The 12781-nt window shown below is 38.5% G+C and overlaps 1 protein-coding gene across 1 annotated transcript in view; it reads right to left on the bottom strand.

The window, feature by feature from the left end:
- LOC139459513 (coiled-coil-helix-coiled-coil-helix domain-containing protein 5-like) overlaps positions 1-12781 on the bottom strand; it is a 433260-nt gene that overhangs the window by 107977 nt on the left and 312502 nt on the right. The gene's annotated exons all lie outside the window — the stretch shown is intronic.

Raw genomic sequence — 12781 nt, 5'->3', positions numbered from 1 at the left:
TGTTTGAAATGTGCTTCTGTTCACCCAGAAGAGAAATGGGAACCCAGTAGGATCAGTTGGTAATGTGACAGTTAACCTTCTAGAGCCTCACAAGCAGCTTAGCCTGTATACTCCCCAGGGAGCTGAGGATTATTATTATTATTTACAGATTAAAAGGAAAAATGCAGCAAAGAGGGTTTATGTAATCCTGGCAGTCAGGCTGGTTAGGCTCACCATCAGCTCAGATGTCAGACAACAGATTAGGAGGTAGCAAAATCTAAGACATTGAGAACAATGGGGAATCGGACAACTTGGTACTTGGGATGGAAACGTGACATTTCGAAAGTGAGGTCCGCAAATTTGCCATGTTTTTCCTGAATCTTGTCAATCACATTAGTGTGAGTGAGTGAGTTAAGATTAAACGTTACATCATCAATATGTCAGCAATATCATGAAGAGATAAAGTTTAACATTGCCATTGTACGCAAATTTAGCCATCAATTACAATAACAAATATGCTGCGATTAAAACTAAGGTAGGAATAACAGACTTTGAAAGAGAGGGTCTTACAATACCCTCTCAGGAGGATAATTATTTTACAATACTTCAACCCTTGTGAAGGGCACAGCCATCTCAGTTAATAATTATACCAAACCAAATAAAAGAAACACCTATTTACATAAAAAAATTATCAATAATTTCTATCTCTTTTTTAAAATCGATGATAAAATCAGAGCTGACCCTTTAGCGATAAAACCTTGAAATATTTATCCCTTGTGATGGAAATATCAACAGTCAAGCAGGACATGCTTGACCGTGATTCTTTCATCACAAAGGATACAGAATGGAAGATCCTCGCCTTTCAATATATATTCGTGGCTATAGAACCTTTTCAAATCTGGACTGACAACCAATGTAGGTATAATAGGTATTTGGTTTGATTTCATGTAACTTATAAAACTGCGTGGGTGTCGCATTGATATTGAGTCGCATTTTTGGCGAGGGACAGCAGTCGTATCAATTTAGAGACTCATTAATTTCCATATTAACAGTATGCTTGAATTATCATTTGAAATAAAACTTAAGAGACGTTTCCCTTTATTGTTAGTATCAGAACTTCCCCACCGAGGGTTTTGTGTATTAAGATCACCCATAAGTATACAGGACGTAGGGAGCTGGTCAAACAGCCTGAAGATTGCAGTAAAGAGGAACAGGGCTGTGGATAATGCCCTGTCTCACCAAAATTGAAGCAACGCCAGTGGCTTTATCACTTGGTGGTGAAATAGAATGATAAGAATTGTAATGATACTTTTCAAATTTATCAGTATGCATAAGATAGTTTTCTTGTAAACTAAATGCTGAAGGTTTATGATCTTGTGCTAATAACCGTACTTCTCTAAAGTTACTCCTTAGTCCTCTGCAATTCCACTGAATTATATTTGGAGATTGAGTCATGGTGGTTCTATGGGGGATCTCTCCCCCCGTGCACGTGAGGAAGATGGGATCCTATGTCTGAAGATGGCGTCGCTTCCATCTCCTCAGGGTCAAAAGAGTTATGAACTTCAACAGTTAGAGGTACCTCTAAAGAAGATGTGATCTTTGATGGTTGTTTACGATCGAGGCGTTTCTTTGTTTTAATGACATTTCGACAGCTGAGAGGAAGATGTTGCCAATGTTAGTGAGTGAATGAGTGTCAGAATCAGGTTGTATATTATCTGTTTGCAATGGTTTTTCAGATATAGTCCCAATTAAATCCGTTTATACCTCTACTAGAATTGAGCATTTGTGCGCTGAAATAGCGACACTGATATTTGCAAAGTGAAGTTGTTTTAACAAATTTATAGATTGTTGACGTTTGGCACACTCAACAAGAAGCAAACCGCCTCGGAGAAACGTTCTTAACTTCACAACAGATAGACTGAATCATTTTTTGAGAGAACTAAAGGATTGATTTTAAGTGGATCTCCATTTGTAGAATCAATGACTATACACTTAGCTCAATTTTCTTGTTGTTCTGAAACTGAAACATCCTCATGATATGAAAGATGATCAGTCTCCAGATGCCTTTTCTTGTAATTTGTAACAAAACTAGAATTGGTAAGCGGCATGATGTAGATAGTTGGATTTGGTACCCCTGCTCCCCTTAGGACGGAGTGTCAACAAGGACAGTGTTTCACTGCAGTGGAGATCCAGCATACCAACTCTTGGGATACAAGGGTGATATACTCCAGTTAATACGGCATACATTTGTCTACCAAATAAAATGCTAGACTGGAGACATAGAACTTAGAGGTTGACATTACCAGATTGACCCATGAGCCACCACCTTCTGGCTTGGTAAATGTATTCAAATAAGGTTTAACATTCCAAGCCCAAATATAATAGGATGTTATAAATCAGACAAATAAATTTTCAACACATGGCTTGATGTGACCAGCTGATTGATAGAACCGGGCCAATTCTACCACCTGTCTAGGTGAAGTTTGGGTCAAAGTAGTGTGTTGGGCAAAGGAACACAGTTCAAGGAACCAGTGCCCCAAACTACCAGACTCCCCTCCTCCACCAACACAGAGATGCAACACACGGCAAACGGGTTGTCCAATTCTTTTCTTTTTAAAATTAAACTAGACATTTATAAACTGCAGGTATCCAGGTACTAGTATCTGCTCAAATGCATTTCTTTATAATAGGATCTCCTCTCAAGGGGACTATAAATTTACACTACTTTAACCCCCTTCGAGGATACAGCCAATATCCGTTTCTTTCACACGACAGTCAAAACAGGCAATCAAAGACTTCCATTTACCAAGATTATAGTGCACCAACTTCACCCGTGGTGATTCGGAAATAGAATTGGTCCCCAGATCCTAGGTTTGTCATAAGAAGCGGCTAACTTAAGGTCTTGGACTGCATGTTGACTGCGTGTTGACTGCGTGTTGAGCGTGTTGAGCGTGTTGAGCGTGCTGACTGCGTGTTGACTGCTGTTGACTGCGTGTTGACTGCGTGTTGACTGCGTGTTGACTGAGTATTGACTGCTGTTGACTGCGTGTTTACTGCGTGTTGACTGCATGTTGACTGTGTATTGACTGCTGTTGACTGCATGTTGACTGCATGTTGACTGCGTGTTGACTGCATATTGACTGCTTTTGACTGCGTGTTGACTGCGTGTTGAGCGTGTGGACTACATGTTGACTGCGTGTTGACTGCTGTTGACTGGGTGTTGACATTTGGACTGAACAGTCATTTCTGTCTGAAACATCTCATAGGATCACTTCTTGAAGACCAAATCGAACTCTGAAGCAAAGCGAGATTCTATAAAGTCATTTAGGATAAGATTGGATTGAAAACGTTTAGTTAACTTACCCACAGCCAATAACCAATCTCAGATATAAATATATTCCAACTAAATTTACAAATAATTTGTGTACAAGATATATCAACATAATTTGTTATACAATTCTATTTGTTTTAAAAAAAGAAAAGAATTAAATGAGTACTACTAATATTAAAAAGATCCTTTGTCGAAGAAACTTTGAAATACTTATCCCTTGTGATGGAAAAATCAACATAGTCAAGCAGGATATGCTTGATGGTTATTCTTTCATCACAAGGGATACAAAATGGAGGATCCTCACCCTTCAATAAATATTAGCTTGAATGGCCAATACGACATCGTCGTCAAATCTGGACTGACAACCCGAGTAGGTATAGCCAATATTAAGTTTGATTTCATGTAACTTATTGATATTCACTTGGGTGTCTCACTTCTTCTGCATCAGATCTCTGATGAAACATCTAATGACAGGTGTATAATCACTGTATTGGATCAGAAGTGGTGTCACGGATTCACGGAGTGCTGCCTTTGCAGCAGCATTAGCCAGTGAGTTGCTAGTGATTCCAACATGGCTGGGCAACCAACAGAAGACGATGTCGTATTGGCCAGTAGCAAGGTCAGTATGTAGTTCAATGATGTCGAGTAACATTGGATGTTGACACAAATTATTTTGAATAGCCTGAAGACAGGACAGAGAGTCTGAAAAAATAATGAACTTCTGATGTTTAGACTGTTTTATATATTCCAGAGAAGTTAAAATTGCCTTTGATTCGGCTGTGAATATGAAAGAGTGATCAGGTAATCTGGTTGATAAAGTTCTGGATCCAACGATAGTGGCACTGGCAACAGCATCACCATCCTTGGATCCATCTGTAAATATTGATTTGTATTTCGTAACTGATTATATTCCTGTAAATACTGTAATTGATTTGTTTCTGATTTCTTTAGTTTGGCCAATGAGAGGTCTAATTGTGGCTTTACCAATTGCCAAGGGAGAGAGGAAAGCAGCCGGAAAGGAGATATAGATTCAAGTTCAATATTGGCAGCATAAATGAAAGGTTTAAGACTTATTCCAAGAGGCGGAATAAGAGATGATTTTTTTGTAGACAGATCTTCATAAAGGGGATTAAATACACAGTTGAATGCAGGGTTTGACTCATTAGAATATAGTGTTTTGTGATATATTGTAGAGATAGTTTTATACAGCGTTGTTTAAGAGATGGCTCATCGGACTCATCTTCCCGAGGCAAGGGAGTTCAAATCTTTATTCAGTACAGTACAGGCCACAGGCCCTTTGTACAAAATGTATGGCATATTTATGGCAACAGTCACAATGATAAAATACGTGTTCTTTCTTCTTTACTGTGATACAGATATTTAGCGATATTAATAATCAACTTTGTGTTGGTTGTAGATAAAAGAATGTTAAACTTATGGATATTTGGGTGTAAATAATATTTTGAAGGAATATAGAGATGGCGTAGGTGAATATATGCAGGGCACACTAGCAGGAAATGAAACTCGTTTTCTATTAGGCCAACTTGACATAGTTTGCAAAATCTTTTTTCGCGACGGATATTAAGTTTTCTACCAGTTTCTATTTCCAGCCAGTGTGCGCTGCATCTAAACCTTGACATACATGACCGGAATTTACACACGGTTACACAATACAAATAATCTTCACACTTCAACGTTAATTTAAAATGAGAATAGAAGGACATTTTGGAGCTATTACATAAACTTCTATGCCATATTTGTTGAAAATTATCTTTCAAATGTTGAAATAACATCGAAGTAAATACCTGTACGTTACCGGGTGATTGTGATAACCAAACATGACCGAATCCGAGAGAAAATAATATTAGTAACCCAATTCTTCTTTCCTTGACTATCGTATAGATACATCATTTCATAGCACTTTTTAGGTAAGCGGATACCCGGCATACACATTAAACGTAGCCAATATTTAAAAGCTCTTATCATTGCATTGATATGTAAAGGGAATCTGCCACATTCACCCAATACAGCGCTACTTGATGTACATTGTTTAACATTCAATAACCATTAACACGCATAGAAATGAACTTTCTCAACTTCTTCCATATTATGGAATGCCCATGTTTTTGACCCATACAGTAACATAGGTGATATCTTGGAGTCAAACAATCTGAAAAGAAATTTTGGAGAATAAGGTTGTAAACAATTAATGCTTTTTAATAAGTTGATTAGTACCATTTTAGCTTGAACTGCTATGTTGGTTAAAGATTGTGTCCATGAAAGCCTGCTGCTAAAAAACAAACCTAAATATTTATACCCTTGTGTGACTTCCACAAGTTGTCCATTTAGATACAATTTTTCATTTTTTTTCAGCCGCCCATCTTTGAATAATAGCATTTTAAATAAATAGATTGTCTATTGTCGAGTGTCCTCGTCTAAAGCCAGATTGACATTCTGATATTTTGTCATACATATCTGCCCAAAAACCTAACCATTTTTTAATATACTTGTGAGCACTTTAGACAAAATACTCAATAAACTAATAGCTCTATAGTTATCTTGGATTAATCTTGAGCCTTTTTTATGTAATGGGATAATAACACCTGTATCCCAATCTTTTGGAAAAACACCACTATCAAAGATACAATTGAAAATTATCTCAACATGAGGGACAATGTTAGGTAGTGCAAACTTCAGGTATTCTGGGAGATTATTGTCCATACCAGGTGATTTAGAGTTTTTGAGAGAATTAATACTGTCAATAATTTCATCTTGTGATTGGTCCATCCAGGATGTCGCGGGAGATTTCCTCGCTTTCTATTATTAGTGGTTCAGCTTCGTCGTTGAAGAAATCACTATCTTCTTCAATGGCAGATTGATTAAATAAATGTTCAAAGTATTCCATCCATTCTTTTGAATCTATGGGATTATAGTTACTTTTCGTATTCTGCAAGTCTATGATGTTCTTCCAGAATGACTTTGAATCAGTAGTTTGCTCCAGTGTGGTACGTTTACTGGTCATGTAATCCCCTTGTTTTTTTTCTAAAAATAGTCTTATATTCATTCCTAATTTGGTGGTAGTTCGGCAAGTCTTCATTGTCTTTAGTTTTTCTAAATTTGTTAAGTGCACGACAGCGTTCGTGTTTCATTAACAGACAGTTATCATCATGCCACGGGTTTCTTGTTTTACAAATATGTTGATGATTGTTATTATTATTCCACGTTTTTTTTAACATACATGCTGCTGAAAGAATTGCCTCTGTAAACGTTGATACACTCTTGTCTATGTCAGTAAGAGCTTCTAAGCTCGCTTTTTCCAGATTCGTTGCAATTTCGGGCGATTCCATATTATGTATGAACTGTTCCTGCTTGTTATCCACCCAGGTGTATCGAACACGGCGGTCTGTAAGTGCACTCTCCTATTTGGTTATCCGCACCTAGTCTACCATTCACAATGTGAATGTCAAATAGTAAGCACAACTCAAGTAGGCTTGTTCCACACATGTTGACTACTTTATCGCAGGAATATCTTGGTTGGCAAGAACCTTGGAAAATAATCTGAGTAACACCTATTATTATCAAGGAATGGGAAAATGTCATCTTCTAAATAATCTACTTTTTCGCCTGTTCTTGCATTAAGGTCCCCCATCAAAACAATAGGAATATTTGGATATTGCCGAAACAGTTCCAAAATATAATTTTGAAGTACTTCAATACCATTCTTGTTTTCCTTATTTTCATACCAGCTGGAACGTTCAGGATGTACATATGAAAAGACATACAGGATATTATCTGTCAAATTTAGCATTTCTTTTGAGAAAACAATGCATATGCTATGTTCAAAAGTAACAATATTAATGACAAAATCAGTCAAAGAATTTCTTACTAAAACGATAATTCCACCTGATAAACGCCCATGTTTAGAAAGTCTGGTTGCAGGCACACTATATAACTGAAAATCAGAAAATAAAGCACTGAAGTCTTTTTCTGTAGCCCATGTTTCAAACAAAGCTATAATGTCAAAACTGGTAACAAAGGATAAAAAATCATCATCACGTTTTATATTTTCAAGTCCGTCCACATTCCATGAAAAGAATGACACTTTGTATTGTCTATCACTACACTCGGGGCCCTGGCCACGCGGATATTTCCCAGTTCTTCCTTTAGAATTCGATCATAGGCACCGCTGGTTAGTGTCTGTGTTGATTCCTCTACCTATGGCTCCTGGGCCCCTGCGCCCTTAACCCCTAGTCTGATTTGGAGTTTTGTTGGTGGAATCGGTTGTGTGGACTGGGAACGAATTGGACTCAGCCTTGTCCTCGTTGTCCACAATGAATAGCCTACCTCCCTTGTAGTATCCGCGCTTGTTCTCCTCTCTCAAACGTTTCAGTTTGTCACCTTGATTTCTTGTCAGATCATTTGCAAGCCCGATATTAGACGTTTTGAGGTCACCTCGCATCTTTAGAACTCTAATTTTAATATCATTACAGACAAATCGGACAATTACTGGTCGTGGTTTACCGCTAACTCGTACCCCGAGACGGTGTGATCGGACAATATCAGTTGCAAGTATCGGTTCATCCCTGTTAACAGAGTCCAATAGTTCCAATACACTTTGTTTACAATCTTCAGCTGTTTCACCCGTGACCTCTGACATGCCGTATATGATGACATTGTCCCGCCTACTATAGGCCTCTAGCCTATCAACGGCCTCCATGACGCTGTCGAGACGCTCGTCCATCACGTGCATTTCGGAAATCTCCTCTTCTGTACTTTGCAGTCTGTCTTCTATCTCGTTGTAACGTGCTGTAAGGGATTCCAAATCAGATTTTATTTGCTTATTGTCTTCACGAACTTCTGATAACAATCTCAGTGATTCAGACACTTGGCTATTTATGTCTTCACACATCGCCTCCAGTGAATAGTATTTCTTTTCAATGGCTATCATCTGTGTTCGGACTTCACTCACTGTTGCACATATTTCTTTCTTGTTTTCCTCCATTTTGTTGAACAGTGCATCCTTCAAACCCATTATTTGTTCCTCCACTGTCGGGCCTGGTTGCTTCTCAATATCACCAGCAATGAGAAGTAGTCTTCTCAAGACAGTACTTATTACCAGGCAGACTGAAGGTGACAGATCGCCACTTGTTGAAGTCGATGAGTGACGGTATAAGGGGGTGAAAATGTCAACACTGTCAAAAGGGGTGTACAGTACGAACAAGTTGAGTTTCGGGGCACAAAATAAAGTAGCACTGCCATGTTCAATCTCATTACCAACTGCATGTACACACAACACGCCAGCTGTAAAAATCGCCAGTAAAATCCCCATACACGAAAATCGAAACATCAAGTCATTCATCCATGACCTGCGCGACGTGGGGTCATATTCATCAACAACAATACCTTTCAGTGAAGCGGGCTGTTTAAATGTCCCAAGTCGTGGTATCAACGTCGAAATATCCACACCCATGATGCCAGTAGATGTTCACACGGTGCTGATGACAAAATAGTCCTTGTTACCTTCTTTTGAACGGTGCTATGACTAAAATGTATCGCGGCTCACAATAGGGCGTCTGTGACCGTCCGCCATCTAGTCTAGTTTCCACCCTTGTCGAAATAGGCTGGAATTCTGGGCTCGATCGTTGCGCCGCCAGTGGCTGTTACGAGTTAGATCCCTTCTATGCCTCTCCTATGGACCAATAAGATTCCACCTTTCGTATCACCTGCATTTACTTCAAACAAAATGGCGGCGCCCAATCAAGACGATCTGATGAACAATCAAGATCTATATTGTGAGAAAACGGGTCTTACATCGCGAACTGCATCAAATCACGTGAGCACCATGACTAAAAACTTGAAAAGATTTTGAAAATATCTGTTGGCAACGAGTTAGTGGTGCACATGCTGTGCAAATCCTGCAATCGACCGAAATCTGCATGACAGTTTACGAACCGGATTTCGATTTCGTTGCGCGATTTTGATTGGACTATGCATAGATTCGTTAGTCCAGCCAAAATCTAACTCAATAATACCAGCCTAGTTCGGCAAGGGTGGAAACTGGACTTTTATAGTCAGTTAACTCTCTTGCCTTGGGAAGATGATCGGCCTCAACGTACAGACTGTCAATGGGTGAAGTTCGAATAGATCCTAAGCAGAGTCTGAGACCTTGATTGTGGATGGAATCTAAACGTTTAAGATTGCTTTTGCTGTCATAAATCACTCGCTATGACAACTAGATAAATGCCAGCCTAAGGTATCAAGATCCTATCTCCCAGACAAAAGATATGTCTACATAGTCTTATAGATTGCCTTGAACTATGTTATTTAAGTAAATCTGTCATCACCTATATTAGAATAACATTCAGCAATTACTTCAATTTAGACTCATTAAGGATTAGCCCCCATACAAGCTCGTCTATAATGATACCATAATCTCTTTCCAAGCACCCAGTAAATATGTCAACAAGATTAGTGCCAACAGGATTAACAGGATTAAGTATTCACCTCTGTCTAGCCATTCATTTAGCATAGGGCACAACCCATTGTATATCAACCAAATCATATTCCTTTTTATTGTTCACATTTTTGTTAAATACATACTGAGGCAAAATGTTAGGCAGAAGGGGTTTGACGCTCATACCACGCAGACCTCTCTCCCACAGCCCCGAGGGTTGAACCGACTCTCTGTGGCACCCTCAGCTATATTTTAAGATATTGTAAATTGATCTTGTAAATAAAATTGTGATTAGTCTCCTGTGACTCCCTCTCTTTGCTGACTAATTCCCCCCAAAAAACCAGCACGCCATTTGGAAGGTTTTGTTCATCCGAACAGAACAGAACGAACCATAATAATACCATAATAGAGCCATAATCGAGATTAGAACGTATGAGTGATCTGTACAAGTGAAGAAGGGTTGACTGATACCCTCCCTACTTGGAATTTGAAACAACTTTTAATAGATCTAGTGCCTTCAGGTATTTTGTTTTAAGATATTTAATATGTGGTAAAAAGGTGAGATGGTAGTCGAAAATTATTCCTAAAATTTTAGCTTCCTTTACAATTTTAATTGGTGTGCCTGCTAGATTTAAGTCAGGATCGCTGTGTGGTTTATATTTTCGACAGAAATGAATGCAATTTGTTTTTGATTTGGAAAATTTAAAGCCATTATGTTCTGACCAATCATCAATTTTATTGAGACAAAGCTGCAACTGTCTTTCAATCGTGTGCATATTTTTACCTCGACATGATAAATTAAAATCATCAACAAATAACGACCCATCAACAGAGTCACTTAAAACCACAGATAGACTACTCATTATTATACTGAACAACGTCACTGATAATATGCTACCTTGTGGGACACCTTGGTCTTGATCATAAATATCTGACAAGATTGAATCCATTCGAACCTGGAAATGCCTATTTGTTAAAAACTGTGATATAAAATTAGGCATATGTCCTCTCAATCCCATTACATGAAGATTTTTCAAAATCCCATGTTTCCAGGTGGTATCATATACCTTTTCCAAGTTGAAAAATATCGACACATCGTGTTGTTTATCAATTATAGCATTATTTACAAATGTCTCCAATCTAACCAAATGGTCAAGAGTTCTTCTATTTTTCCTAAAATTGAATATTTGTTATAAGATTATTGGTTTCAAAGTACCATATTAATCTGTTGTTGACAATTCTTTCCATGGTCTTACAAACGCAGCTAGTAAGTGATATTGGCCTATAATTTGATGGATCAGTATGATCCTGACCAGGAATAGGTATAGGAATGATAACAGCATTCCGCCAAGATGAAGTGAAATTTCCAGATGTCCATATATTGTCAAAAAGACTTAACAGTACTCCAAGACATGTGTCAGGTAAATGCTTTAGTAGCTGATCGACTTTAAGAGTCCTTTTGCATAACGTTTCAAACAAAGACCAGTTGACGTTCGTAAAATTATATAATGACGAAGTTTGAACATCAGCTGGATAAACAGGTGAGAGTATTGTTGGAAAGTGATCACTTCCACACAGGTCATCATAAACTGACCATTCAAATTCATTATACAAGCTGGAATCTGTGAGTGCCAAATCAAGTGAAGAGTATGTACCAGTTGCAGGGTGTAAATAGGTGTGTGAATCATCGTTCAAGATACATAAATCAGTATTTGAAATAAACTCTTCAAGGATTTTCCCCTTCGAGTTTGTATCTCTACCACCCCAGAGCGGGTTGTGACCATTTTAGTCGCCCATGATGATATATGTTTTAGGTAGTTGGTCATATAGTGAGTGATTTGGGTTTAATGTCGCGTTTAATAGTATTACAGTTATATCACGGCGTGTCAGCTTAATGTGGGAGGAAAGCCCGAAGAGAAGCAGGTCGCAGACGTTCACCACTTCGGTGAAACCTACGAGCACGAGTATGGTGCTGACAAACCTAGAAACATAATCGGGGCGAACCGGGATTCGAACCCACAATCATAGGTTTCTGGCGTGCCCAAGGGACGCAACTAACAAGGATTAGAACCCTTTGGGCATGAGCTAAGAAATGAGTGACACTTTCAAAAATAAATATTTAAGATGGCTTCTCAGGAATGAGAATTAGATTTATTTTTCACAAAATGCAGAGATAAGGCTAAAATGTGCCAAGTCTGAATTTAGAGGTTCTCATAAAATATTTTCTGATATTTAGACCAGGTCAAGTCCTTTGCCCGACGTTTTGTGTGGGTTTTGTTGTGTAACTACAAACAAAGGAAAACATATTTACAAACTCGTAACAGATTGTGTTTAATGAGCCACATTAATAACATATTCTATGTGACTTGAATAATGTCTACATCGCGCTCCAAATAGTGTAAATCTCGAAGCACTGAGCTCTCGGACATGGACATTTCTGGCGTGGACACTGTCATTGATTAATGTTCATGACAGCATATGGGATTTATTAAATGAGGCGGTAGGTGGTAACAAATATTCACTACACGACTTGTTTGTTTAAAGACTCCGCAATACACCAGCTTTGTGTCAGCGGACTGTGTACAATCTCGAATCTGGACCAGACAATCCAGTGATTGTCACCATGAACATATATCTACACAATTCGGATATGACACGCAACCCGGGAAGATCCAGATGAGAGTGGGTGTTCAGCAACCCATGCTTGCCGAAAGAGGCGACTATGCTTGTCGTAAGTTGAATCTAAATGAATCGTGCCAGTCATCGTATCACAATCGTGTTAATCGATACTCATGATGTCAATCACTGGATTGTCTGGTCAAGACTCGATTATTTACAGACCGCCGTCATGTGGATGGAACGTTAACATTGCTGAGTGCGGCGTCAGACAACAAACAAACAAACAAATAAACATGACACGCAATCAACCAAGCCCCATTACCTGATCTATTTAGCCGCCTTTTACGACAAGCATAGGTTGCTGGGGACTTATATAACTTTCCAGAATCCAAACAGGT

Source organism: Haliotis cracherodii, unplaced genomic scaffold, assembly GCF_022045235.1.
Source record: "Haliotis cracherodii isolate W230 unplaced genomic scaffold, xgHalCrac1.p SCAF_13, whole genome shotgun sequence".
NCBI lineage: Eukaryota > Metazoa > Mollusca > Gastropoda > Lepetellida > Haliotidae > Haliotis > Haliotis cracherodii.
This window is presented reverse-complemented; position numbering and strand designations above follow the sequence as displayed.